We start from the raw sequence: 21,451 nt of genomic DNA, 5'->3' as shown, positions 1-21,451 counted from the left end.
CAACACCACTTTTCCCAGTGTCTCTAGGAGTTGGGTGACTAAGTTTGGGTTGTCTCTAGGAGTTTGGGTGACTAAGGAGTTGGGTGACTAAGAAACCACGTGACTAAGTTTCGGCCTGTGGATGGTGGGCATTCGTGATAGTCCCCACATCCAGGCCTGGCCCCTGCAAACCTCACACAACTTCCTCTATGCTCTCTTTTCCCATCCTCTTGCCAAATGAAGGACACTCCAAGGACATAAGGAAGGGCAGAACTACCTAACAGAAGGAGCCTGGATTTCTGAAGGACTACACAGAACAGAGCCCTCTGGTGACTTTCATTGTACTTAGTATGGTTGAGAATCAAACTTTTATTGGAATAAACCACTGAGACTTGAGAGTTTTGCTTATTACAGCAGCTTGTCTCCCCTAATATATGCCTCGTGGGTGTCTACACACCCTTGAAATGCTTGGGAAACTGACAAAACAGCTTCTTAACGAGTCAGAGAAAATGTACCATAGTGCGGGGAGGGTAGCACCGTTAAGAAGACTGAGAGGGGGACCATGTGTGGAGTGAGGAGAGGACATCCCGTCTGGCCTGGCTGTGGGGAATGCTCCAGGGCACCATGTAGGTAAATGACCTAGCAGGAGTTGTATCTTAACGGAGTAAGTTAGGAAAAGTGTTTTGGCCTTGGTAGCTGTTAGTCTCAGAAATAGCTGCAAAAGGGGACTGAATAGTAAGAGTGAGGATTTAAGTGAGACGATGATGTAAAGCATTTAGCCCAGAGTCTATCAAACAATATGGAGGCTGCTACAATCGTCATGACTGCTCCTTCTGGATGTTATCACTGTTAAGAAACGACTGGGCTGAGAGAGCCATAGGCTTTAGGTGGAGAGGGTCCTTCAGGCTTCGGGGGGGGAGGCGGGGGGGCGACACGAGCAAGAGTGTGGAGGTCTGAGTGATACAAGGAGCTCCCAGCCACAGTATGGGGATGGAGACTGGGTGGAGAGTGGTGGCGGGAATTCTGGGGAAGGGGGGCGGGGAGGGAGATAAATGACACCAGGTGGAGGAATGGAAAAGCTCCGTTTATAGTCCCATGACCACGTCAGCCCAAAGGGGACTCAGATCACTCCAATTGCCACCGGGCACACGTCTCTGCAGCACGCAGGTGCCTAATCATATCTTGCGTGCTAGTTCCAAGAAGCTCAAAGGGCTTTCTGGAAGTTATCTGCCTGCTTGTTCCAACAGCCTGGGCGTTATCACTCTCATCTCACAGATGGAAAAACAGGACACCAGTGGCAAACCTACTTATCCAAGGTCAAAGCATGACTCAGTGGGCCACGTGAAATCAGATTCCAGATTTCTCGATCCTCAGGCCCCTTCTACAGCTCCTCCAGGCTAGGTTCCAGCTGCCAAGCAGGCGGCATTTCTTTTTCCTCAAAAACAGCTCCTAAACGTCCAGACTTCTCATTGTAATGCAGTTATTAGCTCGATCCTGATCTTTAACGACAAGAAATTTGATTTACAGATTAAGTATTCTCTTAGAAGAACAAGAGAGGTGCTGGTTGACATACTTTCCTTCCTAGAATATATTATAAAAAATTGTTCAGGCAAACAGAAAAATGGAAAGACTTTTACAGTTGATACCTGGATATCCAGCAGCTAAATGCTACAATTAACACTTTGTGAATTTTACTTTGTTAGCTGAATTGCTAAACAGAAAGGTGAAATTCTCTTCAATGACAGTCAAAGTAAGTGACACCCTTACAAATCTTTTTCAATATCTGTAAATGATAAGAAAAAGGTTTTAGAAAACCTTTAAATCTCTTAGCTCCCGGCCAGTAGACTGTAGTATTTGCTACCAAAGTGAAATTACAGCAGATTTCAAGAATATGTTCACACTGAGAATATGTTAACATGAGTCTTTAAATTTCTTTTTTTGATTTATCAATTACAGTTGACATTCAATATTATATTAGTTTCAGGTGTACAGCATAATGGTTAGACATTTATATAACTTACGAAATGATCCTCGCGATAAGTCACCATCCATAGTTACTATAATATTATTGACTATATTTCCTATGCTGTCATTTCCATCACCGAGCATAAATCTTTAAAATAAAATGTCACGCTCTGTCGCTAGATTTGTCTATTAAAAAAAAAAAAAAAGAAGATTCTCTCTTCTGCCCTTGCTAAAAAATGAAACAGTGATTTGGAACAGGGAGTGTAAACTGCAACCCTGAAATAAAAACTTTAGGTCCCTCTACGGGAAACATGTATGAGGACAGGAGATAGAAACTGCCTGGCCGGAGACCTGGGGAGGGCAAGTGACTTGCTTGAGGTCACACAGGGAAAACCTTTCCGTGATAATATTATGCCAGTGACTTCAGATACTGGACGCAGAGCTGGGGGAAAGTACTCAGTATTTTGTCAGTATCACTTTCCCTCTGTTATGACCATCCTGGGTTTCGGTGAGCACACCCTCTATTTACAGGGAGATGGGTGCCTTAACAATAAGCCATTAGTTGTGACTGCTGCCACCAGAGTCAGAGCCAGAAATAACCCTTTTTGGGAACCTGGGGAAAGACAATTGGTTGGGAAAATTTGCTCAACTATGGATCTGAATTGCCTTCACACAGTAGAGCTTCTGCTGCCCAGTTAATATGCTCTTGGCACTTCCTTCTCTGCCCAAGGGCAGTGCCCTGCATCCAGTTGCTGAGTTGTCCATGCTTGTAGCTGCTGAGGCTCCTAGCTGTTTATCTGCAAGTATTATATCTGGATGCATCATGTGATAAAAAAAAAAAAAAGAATGCAGAAATAAAGCCTGTCACTGGTCTTCTCCCCACTGCTCCTCCTGATTTAGCCAAGAGCAAAAAGGCTGTGTTCCCACTGGGATCCCTGCTTGCTTCTTCCAGGAGGCAGGAGTGCCTGCCTGGTAGACCATGGGGGGCAGGACCCATTCTGAGACGTTCAGCTGCCCCTCTTGACCCCAGGAGTGCTCTCAGGAGAGCAACCTCTACGCTCCTGGCAGAGGCGCACACTGCAGGAGGAAGCGTGCCCCTGGTCTATCAGGTGGTCATCTCTGGCCTGTGCAACCCAGAGAGACCTTAATCTCTCGGGCGTCAGTCGGGATTCTGTCCCCAGCACTAAACTCATTTAAGGGAGGGGGTGTGTATTAATAAGGTAGATAACCAAACAGCCCAGGCTGTGATATCCCCTGACCTGCCCCCAGGCGGGCCTTAATGACTGTTTGTGAAGTGGTGCAGAACCTCAGATGAAAAGGCACCCAGGTGAGCACAACCCTGCCTGCTGAGGTCAGGGCACCTGCTGAGCCCCACCCTCAGGGTCCAGCTGTTCCTGCTCCTGCTGGTCCTGACCGCCAGGGCCTCTGGCGCAGGCCTGCAGTGGTGCAATGGAAAGAGAAGCCATAGGACTGGGAGAGTGGGGGCGGGGGAAAGGGAGGGGTAGGCGATGGACAGAGGAAGAAAAGGAAGGACCTGTAAAGGAGAGACAGAGGGTGAGCGAGTGAGGGGGTAGAGAGAAAGAGAGGGTAGGTAGGGAATGACTCAGAAACACGTGAAGGAGAGAGAGGCAGAGAGGAGGAGGGAGAAAGTGGAGGTCTATGTCCGAGAGAGAGACACAGAAGCTAGGGAGAGGGGCGTGAAGGTGGGCTGATTCAGAGAGCCAGGCGAGGAAGAGAAAGGAAAGAAGCAACATGGAGAGAGGGAGCAAGAGAAGAGGGATTCAGTGACTCACAATGCTAAGAGAGAGAGAGAAGAGGGCGATGGAGAGAATCAGGAAGAGGCAGAGAGAAGGGAATGTAAGACAGGGCTGGCAGTGACCAGAGACAGAGGCTGGGAAATGCGCCGGCACAGGCATGGTGGGGTGGGGGCAAGGAGAGACCTGAGAGCAGAGAGGCACAATCCAGAGACAGAGCCATTGGCAAGGCAGGGCCTTCAGGGAGAGCCACCGATGCCTGAGGGCAATGTGGGGAAAGAGCCACTGGAGGGGACCCTCAGGGGCTTAGGCGGCCTGGTCCCTCCCCGTGAGCTCTGCGCCCCCTCCCCGCGCCTTATCAGCAGCGGGCGGGCGGTGGCCTTGGGCGCGAGGCGGCGGCAGAGCGGCCTTATTGCAGGTGCGCTGGCGCCGCTGAGTCTGCAGCCGCCGCTTAGTGGCCAGCCGGGCGGCCGGCCGGGCGGCCAGGCGGGTGGCGGGTGGCGGCGGCAGGCACGGCGCGAGCAGGGGCGTCAGGGTGCGGCTTCTCCTTCGCACGCAGGGCGGTGACTGCAGCCCTGCCATGCGCTCCTGGGCCCCGGCGCCTGTCCACCCGAAACTTGAACCAGCCACCTGCCCTGAGCAGGAGGCCGGATTGGCACCTGCCCTGCTCAACCCCCAGGGCTTGCTGTCCACGGGGCCAGGGGACGTGCATCTGCATGAAGCGGCTGCTTTTGAATATCACCTGTCTTTTACGGATCAAAATAAACAGCACCATTTTCCAAAGATGCTCTTGTTCTCACATTATGTATGTCGGATAGGTTCTTTGCGTTTGCTTTGCTGAAGTGAGCAGAGCCCTCTCCAGTAACCGACCTGGGTTGGCATCTCAGGTTTGCCATTTACAAGCTGTGGCCTTGAGTAAGCGTCTTCCCCTCTCTGTGCCTCAATCTTCTCCTCTGTGAAATGGGGTAATAAAGGTGACCTCACCATAGGGTTGCTGAAGGGGTTAAAGGAGTACAAATATGTGATACTTCAACAGTTCCTGTCACATAGGCTGTGGCTGATGTTATCGTTATTGGGGGGAGGGGTTGATAAGGGGGCTGGTGGAAACCCACCTTCTGCTAAAAAGCCCCAGGATCAGTGTCTCCAAGTCTCCTTCCTGTGGGCTGCAGAGAGAAGCCAGGAGTCCTGGACATGCCTGCTGGCCTCACAAGTCAGCTCCCAATCCAGGGTCTCATATTCCCTCCCTAAGTGTAAACTGGGCGTTGGGCCGTCCGCCCCACTCTGAGCCATCCCTGTCTTTCTGCCAGGGTTGCTGAGACTCCCCAGTCTCTGGAGCAGGGTGGTTACACTCACAGTTGGGAGCCAGCCTGATCTGTGTTGTTGTCTGGTTTCATCTCTAAAGAGTCATGTGTGTGACCTTGGACCAAGTCACCCCACTTTGCGGAGACTCGGTTTCCTTCTCTGGAACCCGGCAATAATCATAGTGACTCCTTACGCATTGTGGTAAAGATTAACTGGGTGCTGCAGTGCTAGCGCTGGGCCACCCAGACCTCCCAGCTGCAAGGAAGAGCTGGCTGACAGCCTTCAGCTACCCACCTGCAGTGCCACCCCAGGGTTCATGCTTTCCCCGGCTGCCCCCAGCCGAGGACTGATCATGGCTGAGGTACTGGAGCCCGGCCATTCAGGACTCCTCTGATAGGCAGTGCTGCTTGGGCATTCCCCATCACCTTTTCTCAGGGCTGCCGTCTCAAACTATCCCTGCTCAATCCTCCTGTTCCCTCTTCCTTTCGTCTTGATCCTTCACAGGCATTCCCAGAGAAATCTCTTGACTGTCTGATTTCATCTAGACATCTGCTTCCCAGAAGACCTAACCTGAGTCTAAATGAGTTAATTTGTAAAAGACTCACATACAAAGTCCCCAGTAGGTGTCAGGTGCTATTATTATGACTGTTATTACTTTGCATTCCTGCTGTCAGCATTCTGGCTGTCCTGAGCGATAGAACCCTTGCTTCTTTGCTGTCCCATTCTCTCTCTATTCTGCAAATGCTTAGAGACTCTCTCGGGGGCCAGGCTCCAGACTTCATGCTGAATTTACAGAGTTTGTACACAGCCCCTGCTTGCCCAGAGCTCACTGCTCAGCAAGGGAGACAGAGAAGAAAAAGACATTTCAACGCAGGGTGGTAACAGTATGGATGGGGGAAGCGGAGTGCTAATGGCAACACAAAGGGGGGGGGGGCTGAACCTATCTTGAGGGGGCAGGAAGGAGGAGAAATCATGGAAGGCTTCATGGAAGAGGTGCTGAGTCCTGAGGAGTGAATGGAGTTATTCAGATAACTCAGCCAGAGGGCAGCATCTGTACCCAAATGAGTCACAGAAATGAAACACAAACCTATAGAGGCAGGGAGGGAATTTTTCTGTCTAGGAGGCGTTGTAGAGTCTTTGTGGAAAGGATGACATTTGATTTGTTACTGTAGAATAAGTAGGAGGGCAGTGTTGCCCGTTGGTTAGATGAGGGGAGGATCCTAAACAAAAGTGCTCACCAGAGTCAGGCATTCCAGAGAAGGAAGGGAGGTGGGCAAGCGTAGGCATTCTCCATCTAATGAGGGCCAGGAAATAGTGGCTAAGTTGACCAGATTATTTGATTTTTCAAAAGGAACTGACATTTTAATGTGAAATTTCCTCTTCTTTATCTCGACTACTCAGTGAAAAAGCATGAGGAAAAATATGAAATCAACCAATGCTGGTCAGGTTACACAAAACATATGGTGGTGGTGGTAGTGGTGGAGGTGGGGCAGATTTGGCTCTGGACCCACCAGTATGAGACCTCTGGGATGGATGGTGGAAGAGAGGACAGACGAAGACGTCACAGAAACAGGACCTCAAGTGGCCAATTAGTATGCAAGCACGCTCTTCCTCAAGTCTTGACAAGGCCTCCAACCACCCAGTTTGTGCTGTCAGCATTTCAGAATTTAGCATTGAGCGTTAACACCCCTTCTTAAAGCCAGCCCCTCCTGAGACAGAACCTATGCAGTGGCAATTCTAATTTACAGTTGAAATTACAGGAAGGCCTAGAGGGTCCAGAGACTGCAAACATTCAGTACTGACTTCTTCCCTTTAGCTCTCTCTGTCTCCCAGAGGGCCCAAGGATGTGGAACCTTCTAGAACCGAAGGCTTCGCCCCCATGTCTCCCTCCCTAAAATGATGGCTCTCTTTCCTGAATCCTTTCTTGGGGCTGCCCCATCTTTTCCAGTTTTCATCATCGTTAGAAGTGGGGCATGCTGACCTACACACCGAAATGAAGCAAATCAAATAAAATATAAAGAGACCTGTTGAAGTCCTTTCGAGACAGCCACGGGGGAAGTTCCCTCAAATTAAGACAGCGCCTGTGAGCACAGCAGTCAGAAAGAAACCCTTTTAGCTGAAACCAAGAGCATTCCCAGCCGAGGTATTTCATTATAATAATGGTCTCTCTTGGATGGGCAATTTAGGAGAAAGGCTAGTGGCTGAATGCAGTTCTTACCATAAGAATGCCAGGCGGCTGCAACAGGAGGCTGCACATTCTTCAATTGGAGGCAGGGAGTTTGATTCAATACAGGGAGCTTTTAGGTTTATTTTCCTGGTTTTGAGGTCCGTGCATCGTAGATAATCTTTGTTTTCAGACTTCCGAAAGAGGCTTGGCTGTTGGATTCTGATAGGAGTCTAATTACTTCCAACCACCCATTAGTTAATTGCTCAGAGGGTGAGGAGTTTACAGGGCAAGCCAAGGATGATCCTCAGGGCACCTTTTTAGTGGTGGGATTAAGTGGGTGAGATGGGCCAGACACAGGCTCCAGGCCCCTCGGGATTTGCAGAGTCCTCACTATGTGTCCCAGTGAGAGGAGAATCTAGCAAAATGGCCGCTGATCATGCTGTGTCGTTCTGGGGTGACACTAAAGGTGACAGGTCTTAATAATGCCCAACTGATGGATGGGGAGACTACCGCATATAAAGACTATTTATTGAGGGCCTACTATGTGTTCTCCAAGGGTGTGGCAGTGAGGAAGACAAGATGGACGCTCTCAGGGGGTGGACGCTTACTTAGCAGATGGCTACAGGGTGTGTAGGTGTTTCCTAGTGCTGCTGTAACAACATACCACACACTTGGTGGCTTAAAACAACACAGATTTATTCTCTCACCGTTCTGGAGGCCAAAAGTCCAAAATCAAGCTGTCAGTAGGGCCACCTGCCCTCCAAAGGCTGGACGCAAAAATCCTTCCTTGCCTCGTCCAGCTTCTGGTGGTGGCAGATAACCCTTGGCTGCATTACTTCAGGCTCTACCTCTGTTGTCACATGGCTTTCTTCCGATGTGTCTCTTCCCATGTTCTTATCAGGACTTCAGTCGTATTGGATTAGGGCCTACCTTAGGACCTCATCTTACCTGATTACATCTGCAAAGACCCTATTTCCAAATAAGGTCACCTTTCCAGATACCTTGGGTTAGGATTTACCTTTTGGGGGGGCCATATTTCAATCCCTAACAGGGCATAATGGGGGAACTGACCTAGTCTTGAAGGGGAGGGGTGGTGGCAGGCCAACGGGGGGTTGTAAGTCTTCTCCGGAAAGCTGAAGCTTGAAGAAGAATGTGCGAGAACGTGGTGATGTTTGTCTTTGAGGAATGCGGAAAGGAAATTTTAGTTGGGTGTGGACCAGGTGATAAAGGCAATTCAGGAACCAACTCACCGTTCTCAGGCAACTCAGAACTGTGAGAGAAGACCAATGATCAGTTCCAACGTCTGCAACATGCGTCAGCATTCTCGCAACTAAATGTCATCTTTCTCTGTCAAACCGAAAATACTAACTAGGTGCTCTTTGCCTTATTCCTAAGAAATTCCTTGATGCTAAGCTTATGGCTGACATCGTATCCAGGCCCCAGGTAAAGAAATTAAGACCAAATCAAGCTAAAGAAAATCAAAATCAAATTGACAGTTCTCTTTGAGTGTCCCGACTGAAGTAACAGGAAGGCATGTAGATTTAAAATAAAAGGTCAAACAAGGAGGTACGAGATTAGGCTTTGGGATACAGAGAGAAATGGGTTTGAGTGTTAGCTTTGTGGCTTCCGAGCCGATGTCACTGTGGCTGGGGAAGGTCACGTGCCTTAGTTTCTTCTCAGCAAAATAAGTTCCTCATCATTTTGTTTCCAGTTTGTTGTCCAGAATAGGTCAGTAACTATTGACAAAGGACCAAGGGCTGTGCTGGACCCATGGAAGTGCCTGATAGATAGTGATTATGAAGACTTGGCCAGGCAACTAAGGAGATAAAGTAGCCACACCTGAGAAATCCTAAAATATTTCAACAAAATATCAAGATGGCGATAAAAGAGGTGTCACAGAGCAAAGACGAGTTAATTCCCCACCAAAGTGTCCAAGCAATTGGCGGAAGGAAGAGACTGAGCTTGTGAGGGGAGATTTGTGGGTGAGATGGGCTGGTGGGATCAAGAGGGCAAGAGGGGCGCATTCCTGGCAGAGAAGCTGGGGCGAATGGAGGCTGTGGAGTGGGCAAGTTTTGAGTGTGGTTTTTAAATAACGAGTAGAGCAGTGTGACGGGAAGCTGATGGCCCACTTGAAAAGTGAAATGCAGGCCCATATAGTTGAAAAGGAGTTCGGGGCTTACAGTGGTTTTAAGAGGCTCGCAAAGCTTTTGACACTCCACATATCAAGAGGCGAATGTTTATTCCTCCACCCTGAATGTGGGCGGCCCTTGTGACGTGCAATGGAAGGGATGCTGTGTGACTTCTAAGGCAGGATCATACGAAGTCGGACAATTAACTTCGTGAACTCGTCCTAGAAAAAGCGCTACATACCTCACTGCTGAATATCTCTATAGTCACCTTCCAAGTCCTCCCCGTGGGAAGCTATGCACCGATGCCAGCGCCTAGTTCACCCTTCAAAGCAATTTTGGAACTCTTTCTGGAATGGCCATCAGAGCTGTCATCGTATTACCCTTGATGTCCTGAAAGTCATCCAAATGTCTTCCTTTCAATATTTCCTTTATCTTCCGGTAAAGAAAGAAGTCATTGGGGCCAGATCAGTGAGTAGGGAGGATGTTCCAATACAGTTATTTGTTTACTGGCTAAAAACTCCCTCACAGACAGTGCCGTGTGAGCTGGTGCATTGTCGTGATGCAAGAGCCATGAATTGTTGGCGAAAAGCTCAGGCCATCTAACTTTTCCACGCAGCCTTTTCAGCACTTCCAAATAGTCAACTTGGTGCACTGTTTGTCCAGTTGGTACAAATTCATAACGAATTATCCCTCGGATATCAAAAACAGTTAGCAACATCATTGCAACAAGTTCACAAACTTAATTGTCAGACCTCATATGTGCAGATGCAGCTTCTGCCTGACCCTCCTTCTTGGGACATTCACCCCTAAAACTCTGAGTGTATTCTGAAGCCGCCATGCTGGAGGGAACACATGGAGAGATGACGCAGAACAGAGATGTCCCAGGAGCCTCAGCTGTTTCAGTCTTCCCAGCCCAGGTACCCCATGTGTAAGTGAAGAAGCCTTCCAGAGGAGTGCAGCCCCGGCCACCATCTGCCTCCAAGGACATGGAGACTATGCACAGACTGCCCTGCCGACCCCAGTTGCCTCCCAGAGAACTAAGAATAATATGGGATAGTTGTTTTACTTCATTATGTCTGAGGTGGTTTGTTAGGTAGCAATAGATAACCAGAGCAAGGCTGGGCTATGAAAGTCAGTTTAAAAGGTGCGGATTTAAAACTGTGGCCACTGGCAGCCAGGCAAGGTGTTTGAGCTGTGAGTGGCATGATCAAAGTAGTGCTTTAGGAAGATTAATCTAGAGGCTTCTACCACGTAAGAGTAGAGTAAGGAGAGATGGAAGTGGAGACACCTGCTAAGAGGTGAAGACTGAACCCTTTGTCTAGTTTCTTCTTCCTGAATGGCCTGTAATCTGGCCCTGGGAGTTGATAACTTGGCTCCGGCATTTGTCTGCAAGTAGGGCCCTGCCTGCTACAGGGAAGAGTTCCAATTGCCCAGGGTCAGATGACAAGAAGAAAATCGAGGTGGAGACAGGGATTCCAGGAGGCATTGTGTGCGGTCCCTCGGCTTATATCTGTACCTCTCTTCCAACTGCTCCAGGTCTGGGGGGGCGTGGACATTAGTGTCTTGAGTGAGTTTAGGATTAGAAGGTAAACCTTGGTGAAATCTTAAGTGTACAATTTACCACATGAATCACCTCTTAGAGCATTAACATGAAATTTACAGCCTGGGGTGGCAATTAGTGTAATTAAACAGCCTACGATACTTTGGAGTTGGAGGCATCTCGGTACACTCTTGAGATGCAGCAAATAAACGACCGAGCAGATAAGCTGGGGGAAATCTGGGTCAGAGACCTTCCCAGGCAATGCACAGGCTCGGTTGCTTCAGAACAGCCACAGAGTGTCCGTGACTCTTTTTCAAAATGTCGATTCTTTCCAGGGGCAGAGTAACCTCTGATATGTTGGACTGTTCTCTTAAAATCTGTAGCAATTGGTAGAAGCCAGGTAAGGGCATTGGTGACGACAGTGTTTTCTCTAAACCTGATCCAGTTCCACCTGTGTTAGACTCACCTGGGGACACGTTCTCTACATGGAGATTCCCAGGGACCACCCCAGAACTATTATTACATAGGAGCTGCTGGAGTTTGGACTGAGAACTGGCATGTTTCACAGGCCCCAGGTGGTGTTTCCCCACTCTGAAGTTTGAGAGGAAAGTTCTTAGCATTCCATCCTACTTTGCACATGAAAAGAATTTCTTTCTTTCTTTCTTTTTAATTACAAAAGTAACACATGTTCCCTGTCACCAATTAGGAAAATCTGGTCTGCTTTTAATAAGTAATTAAAGATAGAACATTCGTAGAATGATTCATGTGGAAATGTTCACTGGGGTGTTTTCTACTTGCCAGTTTACATCTCTGGATAGTGATTAATAGCTAGATTTGCTAAAGGAACGGGAGGGATCCATTTCCAGCCTACCTACGTGGCCTAGTGCAGGGCGGCCGACACTCATGAGAACTCTAGTTTGAACCCTTTCAAAGCTCCCCAGACACACCAGGCTGGAACAGCAAGGCTGTAATTGAACCAGTGAGAAGAGCCTGCTCAGGATGTTTTGAGTTACAGCCAGAAGCTCAGTAGATTCATCTAGTCAACAATTATTTAATTGAGCACCTACTATGTGCCACGCATTTCCTCGTCCTCGTGATTCCCGACAGTTCCAGATCCTGGTGGGGCGAGGTGTCCATGTCATTTTGACCTGGCCCAGGGAAGTAGGTCATCAGAAGGGTGCAAAATCATATTCACTTCCCTTTGCAGGAGAATCTTCCTCTTAAGAAGGTCCCTCTTTCTACCTTGGACAAAACACAATTTCATGAAACGCTGAATGAGGATTTGCCTGCTTCGTAAAGCAGGGGTTGACAAACCATGGCTCTTGGGCAGAATTCAGACCACACAGGGCCACACTCATTCATTCATTTACATAATTGCCTATGGCTGCTTTGGTGCTACTGCAACAGAGTCGAGTAGTTGCAACAAAGTTGGAAATATTTACTGCCTGGCCCTTTCCAGAAAATGTTGGCCAATCCTGCGGTGGAGAGCTTCATGTGGCCCAGACATTTAGGTTTCCAAAGTAATCCGTGTGGTTGGGTGAGAGAGGAACACATCAGTTCATGAGGGCCCTCTGGCATTCCGGAAGAGGAGGGACCCCCTGTCTACCTGCATACTTCCACACGCATCTGTCTCTGGGTGGTGTTGTCTGGGCTCCTCGAAGTCAGGTGACAGCTCCATCCAAGGTCACGCACCTTCTCTACTCTGTGGACTTTCCTTCAGGCCCTCATGCAATGTCTGGGAGTTGTGCCTTCATCCACCAACAAGCCCTGGGTGGGAATTTAAGGCTTGTTTGGTTCTTTACCTGATCTGTCGATAATGTGGAAAAACAGCTGCCCTTGGAGCCAGGGCTGATAGAGATCAGGCTGAAAGTTTGTGGAGGCCCAAGTTCGGCCATAAACCATGCTGACAAGGCTCCTGTGTCAGTCACTGGTCAGATTCTTCCTTCTCTCTGTCACCAGGGTTCCTGTGTTGGGGGTTGTAATTGCAGGTAGCAGTGATGCTAAGAGGTCCTTAATCACCAGATATACTGGACGGATTTATGCTCCTAGGTGCCTTTGCTCCTTTATTCTCCAGTCCATTGGCTGGCTTTGCAAGAAGTCCAAATCCTGGGTGCCTCCTGGGCGGTTAATGATGCTTTGGGAAGGCTGTTTGTCCCAGTGAATTGCCCTAGAGCTGAGTTTCCAACAGTTTCCCAAGCTCATGACTCAAAGGGTTCTGACCAAGAACAGGGAGAGAGGAAGGGAGCTCGCTGGGCAGACCGCAGGCATGCGTTTCAATCTCACCTCTGCCCTTGGAAACTGGCTGGGTCTGGGCAAGGTCGGTTCCTCGCTAGAACTCCATTGTGTCATCTATAAACAACTTCATGCGATAGCTGAGAGGATTGAATGAAATGCCGTACACTGCCAGCCCCATGGTAGGTGCTCAAGAAAGACAAGTTTCTTTCTCTTGTGCACTCATCTGTTCTGAAGCTTTACATTACCCCCAACCCAGTCAAAGCTGTGGAGGAGCTGGAACCAGCAAAGAATGGGAAAGAACAGTGTTTCAGGCAGGGAGGACAGTAAGTGCAAAGACCTGTGGGTATTGCTGGGTGTGGGGTGTTTGAGAAACACCTGCAGGCTGGTGTGACCAGAGAGAGGAAGAAGGATAGGACTTTTGGCGGAGCCACATCAGGAGCCGCCACAAAAGGAATTTAAATTTTATGCAAAAAAAATAAAAAACAAAAAAAGCAAAGGCTTTAAGCAGAGGAGAGATTTGATCTTGCACCAGTTTAATTTAAGGTGATGGCTCCGGCAGGTACAAGGAGAATCCTTGCTGACACATGGTGTTTGAAAGCGCTTGGTGGGTGTTTTTGTCCCAATGACCTTCCTCGGGGCTTGAGTTTTCAGCAGAGGTGCAGGTCTGAAAGAGTTGGGGAGGGAGAGAAAAGCCTGCTTCTGTTGAGAGTTCCCAAGGCCGAATCAAGAGCCCTGGATCTTTGCCTGGTGTTGCATAAAAGCCCTGGTATTCTCCAGGAAAGAAAGGCAGTGGCTATAGGTGCTGCTGTCTTGCCCAGGACCCTCCTGTTGGTTGTGGCTGTCAGGGCTGCTCCCTCTCAGAAAGAAAGAATCTTGCAGTATGGGCAGGGACTAAAATTACTGTGTTCTCTGAGTGCTTTGAAGTCAGAATGACTTCACTTTGAATGGTGAAAGTGAAGTGACTATTCAAAAGTGAAGGCCTAGCTAGGAGGCCTCTCTGAGCCTCACTGAGTCTTGATTTTCTCACCTGTAAAATGGGCCTAATAACCGTACTGGCCTGACCGCGTGGGTCAAGTTTAGTACGTAGATTGAATTTGAATCCCGGGTATCCCCAGCTTCCTGGCTGTGTGACTTTGGGTAATGCACTGAACTCCTCAGAACCTTCATCTTTAAGATGGTAATACTTCCTTCTGAACAGCGATCATTGATATTAGTGAGGAACTTCACTGAAATTAAGTTGCAACTTGTTTCAGTGTTAAGTGCATTTTATTGCACTTCCTTGTAAAAAATGGTCCTTCATGTATCAAAGATGAGGTGACAAGAAAGGGTGCTACATTTTTTAACATGGGGTCCTATAAGCCTAGCATCCAGAGTGAGCCCCGCTGGACACATTATGTTTCAGGCACGAGGTCCCTTCCCTTTGGTGGCCTTGGCTTCAGCCAGGAGAACTCCCATAGTGCCTTGGCTGTGATGTAAAGGCTCAGTGTTCTCCCACTGACACCTAATCCTTCTTGAAAACTGGGCTATCTTTCCAGAAAGGGAAAGGCCCTTTGCTCTGAGTCACGGGGTGGCCGGGATGTCGCATTGTCCCCTGGAGCCAGCGGACCTGGAAGAGGAACTCCTCCCTGGCTCAGCGCCTGGACCACTGCCCGGGAGGATGTGTCAGCCCGGGGGCCCAGGCCTGGCCCGGGAGGGGCTCCTCTCTGCAGTCCTGGCGCCAAGCAAGGTCCACTGAGGTCGCTTGCAGGCCCCAGACTGCTTCATTAGGGAAGACCTTCCTTCTGGTCTCCCTGTGCCACTCTCACCCCTCCCAACCAGTCACCCAGGGAGCTTTTGAAAACCAAGACCACATCATGTCACTCACCCGCTTGCAACCTTTCAGTGGCTTCAATGGACCCTGGAATAAAATTCAAAGTCCTACATGGTTCACACAACACGAGGCCACAGAGTATAGGGGTTAGAGCCCTCTAGTACCCGCCTTCCACACGTTCTTCGCAGTTCTGTCTCAACCAGTGGTTCTCGTTGGGGGTGGGGTTCAGGGGAGGCTAGTATTGTTCCTCAGAGGATGATTTGGCAATGCCCGGTTGTCACAACTTGCGGGGAGGGTGCTACTTACTTACATCTAGTGGGTAGAGGCCAGGGATTCTGCCCAACATGCCATAATGCACAGGATGGCCCCCATCACAAAGCATCATCCCGACCCACATGTCAGCCGTGCCGAGGCTGAGAAACTGGTGGAGAGCTCACCTCCTCCAGAAGCCTTCCCTGATCCCTGGGTGAAGTCGATATGTCTCTTGGCTCCCACCCCCTCCTGATCTTACATGATGCCACCTCCATCACTCTGTGTGGTCCTTGGACTTCAGGTGAAGAGCCCGTATGTCATTGTAGCCGTGTTTTTGTCTCCCTACCTGTCCTCCCCTCCACCTGGTGAGTCTTCGGAGGTCAGGGACCATGTCTTGTGTCCACATTTGTGTCTCTAAGATCCGGCCTAGAACTTGATGCATTGTGGGTACCTAGTAAGTATTTGTTGAATAAATGAAGGGAGGAAGGCAGGAATGGAGCAAAGGCTGAGACTCCAGAAAACTGTTTATCGTCTTCACTGTTTGCATTGCTCTCCTACTGGCCACATATTAAACTTGCTTGCAGACCCAATCCCTCCTTCCAGATTGATTTACTAAGTTGTCCCTGTAGCCGGGTCCTTGAAAAAGGTCACTGGGCTAGTGTGGATGAAAGTGTGCTGAGCTCTTTGCAGAAGAGAAGACCTACCCTTTTGAACTAAGATGTTGTTATTTTCACGCGTCACCCTGATAATATCTGTTATCCCTCCATGCCAAGCAGAAGGCTTTGTGCTATGAATAGGAGAGCAACAGTCTCATGGATCTTAATCTCTTATCTGTGATTTTATTTTGGAAAACTGTGCTAGCTCCTAGCTCCACCCTTTCCCCCAGTCCATGCTAATGCCTTCAACAAAGATCCCAGGAAGGGAAAATGGGATTGAATTCATCCTAGCCAGGAATCCTCCCGGAGAGGGTGGAGGGGCGAGTGGGTCCCACCCCCCATTCAATCTTGTAATATCAGCTCCCCACATGCCCTTGAGAATCACCATGTAGAGTTTAAAACAATGGGAGTTTGAAGAGGAAAAAAACAACAACAGATTTGGGGCTCTTCCTCTCAGCCAGGGTTTCTCTCCAGCACCTCTGTTTACATTGGGGGCTGGATATTGTTTATGGTGGGGGGCAGTGCTGTGCCCTGCAGGGCATTTAGCAGGACCTGTCATTTCACAGCCTCAACTATTGGCAGTTGGAGTTGGGTTGAGGGAGGGTGTAGATCAAAAATTTTATCTGTGTCAATCACCTTTGGGATAGTAAGATGGATCCCAACGTCTAGTTACAAGTTCTTCACAAAGCAGCTCAATGGCTTTGGGCAAGTCAGTAGATTTCTCTGAGTCCTAGTGTGCTGATGGATACATGAGATATCCATCCAGTCTTCACTCATTCACTTTTGTGGGTTCACCATCTAAAATCTGGTCATTGTATATCTATTTTGTATGTGGCTCCTACAATGGTTTAATCATAAGGACTGCCTACAGAGTTATGTCTCTGGACTCACCTCCTACTCCCCATCCCTTCCACCCCTGCCCAGCCCCTCCTGGCTTCCCAGCTGTTCCTCCAGCACACCAGGCACACTCCTACCTCAGGGCCTTTGCACGTGCTGTTCCCTCTGCCTGAAATATTCTTCCCCCAGATATCTGCATGGTTTGCTCTCTCACCTCCTTTAGTTCTCTCAAATGTCACCTTCTCAGTGAGGCCTTTCTAAATCATTCTATCGAAACCCCCTACTCTAGCACATGTTCTCGTTCTCTCTCTCTCTCTCTCTCTCTCTCTCTCTCTCTCTCTCTCACCCTCTCACCCAATCCCCCCTTCCCTGCCCTAGTTTATCTCTGTTTAACTTGCTATGTAGTTTTCTTATTTATTTTATTTATGATTTATCATTCTGCACCAGAATGAGGGTAGAATCCGGGTCTGTTTTGTACACTGCTGTATTTTCGGTGATGAGAACACTGCCTAGCCCAAAGTTAATGCTCAAACAATTTTTGAAAAAGTGAACGGATGGATGAATGAAAACAATTCTTATTATCCCTTGTTTTACAGAAACTGAGGTTCTGAAAGGTTAAATCATTTGTCACAGCTAGTAAAAGGCAGAGCCAAAATTTGATTCCTGTTCTGCCTGCCCCGTGAGCTAAATGGCCCTATTGAGGAAATGGACCCCCTTTGCCAGGCCAGTGAGGGAGACCGGACTTACGTACACACATAGTTATACATTGAATGAACTAATTATGATTTTACAAGAGCTGCCGAGGACGACTGCAGATGCTTATAGAGATTTCATCGGGGAGCTGATCCAAATATTTAGGGGTCTCTCTTAAGAGCTCTTTATCTTTTTAACAAATGGAGAGGGAAAAAGAAAACAACAAAAAACTGTCTCCACAACTGGCTGTCTGTCCATGGTCATGTGAGATTTGGGTTTCAACAAAAGCCCAAACGAATTAAGGGAAAAACATCACCAAGAGCGTATGTTTATCCTCATTGTTTCAAACCCAACCAGGCACAGTATTCTGTTTTTTAAATAGACTTTCTGAAAAACAACAATATCCGTCTGCCACCCTCGCTAGCTCCTGCAAAACAAAACTGCCATAAATAGGACTTGGGAAGCAATTGCTCCTCGTGCTGACTCAAATATGAACAGTAGAAAGTTCATCCGCATCACACAATGGCTGGTTTCTGGTGGGAGCGTGTGCGTGTGTGTGTGTGTGTGTGTGTGTGTGTGTGTGTGTGTGTGTGTGTTTATTTCCGAACGAGGCTGGCCCGCCCTGCTTCTTGAATGCTCACATGCTCACGGGAGCAAAATGCTGAAAACTGGTGTATGAGGCAGAAGGCTCCGAGGCCATGGCACGCACAGAATTCATGGCAGCAGAATAGCTGGCACACTTGGCTTTCCCGCTGTGGGCACCGGATGCAGCCTGCCTGGCTGTTCTTGGAAAATACTCACGTGGAGGCTCGGACCTGGCCTGTCTCTGTAATGACAATGCACCAGCACAGGGAACTGATGCTTTGGCAGGCCCCATCTGAAGCATTCGTGCAGCAGCATATTAACTCATTCAATCTTTAGTGCAACTCTGGGAAACGGGCTGTTGCCATCCCCTTCCTGCCTATGGAAAAGTGATGGTGAAACAAGCAAAGCGACTTATCTCTAGGCACAAAGCTAGGACGTGGCCAAACTGGAATTTGAATCCAGATAGTCAGGTCCAAAGGGGACGTTCTAAACCTCCGCGATACACTTGCTCATATTCTGAGGCCTTGTCTGACTTTCATCTCGTGTTTCGAAGGCCCTTACCCTAACAGAAAAATCATGTCAGCACCCCACTAATTTAAATATTTATTGAGTCCCTACTTGGATGACTCTGATTTCTGGAAATCCTCACATCAACCCTCTGAGGACTGAACTAAGCATTTCCAGGTCCTATTTTTCAGATAGGGAAGTTAGGGTCAGGAAAGTTAAGGGACTTTGATAGGATTCCGAAGCCAGAAAATTCAAACTAGAGAGTCATGATTTGAACCCCCAAATATCTAGATTCAATGTTCGAAGGTCTAGATTTATATAGCCTTCGCTCTTACATGATCCAGTAATTTTGTTGTCTTGCCTTCTACCACTCACAACTACCCTGCTGGCTGATTTTGGCTTTCTCCGAGTTCTAACTGGCAATCTGGGTCAAATTATTTCATCTCTTGGTGCCTCGGTTTTCTCATCTGTAGAATGGGGATGATCATTCGCACCTCCTTCCAAGGGTCATTATGGGGACTCACTGAGCTCCTATCACCTTTAGAACAATACCTGGCATGTGAACAATTATTACTGTTGTAGTTATTGTCATTATTATCATTATTTCTTATTAGGAATTATTTCTCCTTTTGTCTAACACATAGCTTTTCAGTACTGTCTCTTGGCTGATTTCCTGCTTCAAACACCTAAGTCTTACCATCTTTTGAAAGCCGCCACCTCTGTGAAGCCTTCCCTGGTTTCTCCAGGTCTCACAGACTTCTTACCCCTCTCCAACTCACTCCAGCCTATATCGGGGACCTCAGCCCAGAACCCTGCACTGCTATGAATAGGCCCTATATCCGGAGTGTACTGACACATCCTACAACATGAATGAACCTTGCAAACATTATGCTAGGTGAAAGAAGCCAGTGACAAAAGATCATATATTATTCCATTCCCATGTAATGTCAAGCACCGCGAAATCAATACCGACAGAAAGTAGCTTAGTGGTTGCTTAGGGCTGGGGGCGTGGGGGAGGCTGGGAGGTTGGGGAGATGATAGCTAAAGGGTAGAGTTTCTTTTCGAGATGATGGAAATACCATAAAATTGACTGTGGTGGTGATGGCTCATATTTGTGAAGATAGTAAAAAGCATGGAAGTATACACTTTCAACGGATGCATTCTATGGTATGTAAATTCTGTCTCAATAAAACTGTGATAAATAATGCACATTCAATGTTGATGCTCTAAGAAGTGAAATCAGAAGGGACACTGCTGTCAAATATAAGAACTTCTTGAGAAAGAAGATGATGATAATGGCAGCATACGCCAAAGTGCTGGCTGTTGTTCTGATTGCTGCCGTGATGAATTCCTGCAAATTTACCGGCTTCATATAATAGAAATGTATTACTTTACGGTTCTGCAGAGCAGAGGTATGAAGTGGGTTTCACTGGGCTAAAGTCAAGGTGTTAGCAGGGCTGTATTCCTTTTGGAGGCTGGAGGGAAGAATCTGTTTTCTTGTCTTTTCCCAGCTTCTGGTTCACCTGTACTCCTTTTCTCACGGCCTCAGCACCGCTCTGAACTCTGCTTCCATTTCTAAACCTCCTTGCTCAACTCTTTCCTCCCTTTGATAAGAACCCAGTGATTGGACCCATCTAGATAATCCAGGGTCATCTTCCTCCTCTCAGGGTCATTAATTTAATCACATCTGCAAAGTCTCTTATCACATAAGGTGACATATTCACAGGTACCGAGGAGTAGGGAGGGCATGGACATTTTAGGGGGCCCCTCTTCTGCCTACAACAAGGTGTTAGAGTCTCTATTCCTTTAAAAAGGAAACGGTCCCTCACCGGTCCCCTGTGACATAGTTTACCTGCCAAGACTGGAGATCTTTCGAGGTCCCTTCTGGCCTGGGGCTTCTGATGAATTCCGTAAATGCTGACTTTCTTTGCTTTTGTTCCTGCTTCTTCCATTGGAATACATGAATACGGGTGGGGCTTGGGCTCTCAGACAAGGATGTGTGAGTCTTAGCTGTCATTAATTACCTGCTGTATGACTGTGAGAGAATGAATTGACCTCTTTAAGTCACTGTTTCCTCATCACCAAAACGAGGATTATAATATCGAGCTCATAAAATTGGTATGAAGTATAAGCAATGATCCAGGCGCATAGGAATGGTTTATTAGTTGGTAGTTACACATATTTCCCCCCATTCTCACCTGTTTCCTTTCTATTGTAAGGGTTTGCACACTTTATTGAAAATATCTGTTTTGTCATCTATCAGTACATAGTGAGCTCCTTAAAGGAATGGATAAGGGTCCTCTCTCTGTATTCCCAGGGCCTTGCAAAGAACAGATGAATGGATGAATGATGGATGCAGGGATGGATGAATAGAAGATGATGTATCACTTTATGGATAAATGAATAAATGAGTGCATAGATGGATAAATGACAGAAGGCTGTTTGTATTGTATATACATATGGAGGCAGGTAGAAAGGTGGGTACGTAGGTAGGTGTGTAGTTATATATGCACGTATGGGTTCATGGATGAATGGATAAGTACGTAGATAGATAAGTATATGAATGGATAGATGAATGGATATTTGGATGGATGCATGGAGGGATAAATGGAGGGATGGATGGCGTGTATGTATATACGTATGAATGGATCAATGGATGGATGGACGTTTGGATGAATGAGTGAATGGTCACGTGCATGTATATGTATACGTATGAGTGCATGCATGTATGCATTCATGGATACAGGGATAAACTGATGAATGGGTTGAATAATGGATGGATGATGGAAACATCCATGCATGTATCGGTAGATGGATGATTGGCTAGTTTTATGGAAGAATGCGTGATCATTTAAACAATTGCATTCTGGCTCTCCAAACAATGTTTCCATTCTCAATCTTGATCACCAAGCGTTCTGATCCCTTCTCTGGACCCAAGCATGGGGAAAGAATATACTAGAGCCATCGAGCCTATGTCCCATAAAAGGAGGCCCGGTGAAACATGGTAGCATATTAAATGGATGTGGATCAATGCGCTTGC

This window comes from Rhinolophus hipposideros, assembly GCF_964194185.1.
Source record: "Rhinolophus hipposideros genome assembly, chromosome: 24".
NCBI classification, from domain to species: Eukaryota; Metazoa; Chordata; class Mammalia; order Chiroptera; family Rhinolophidae; genus Rhinolophus; species Rhinolophus hipposideros.
Note: the sequence above shows the minus strand (reverse complement) of the source record.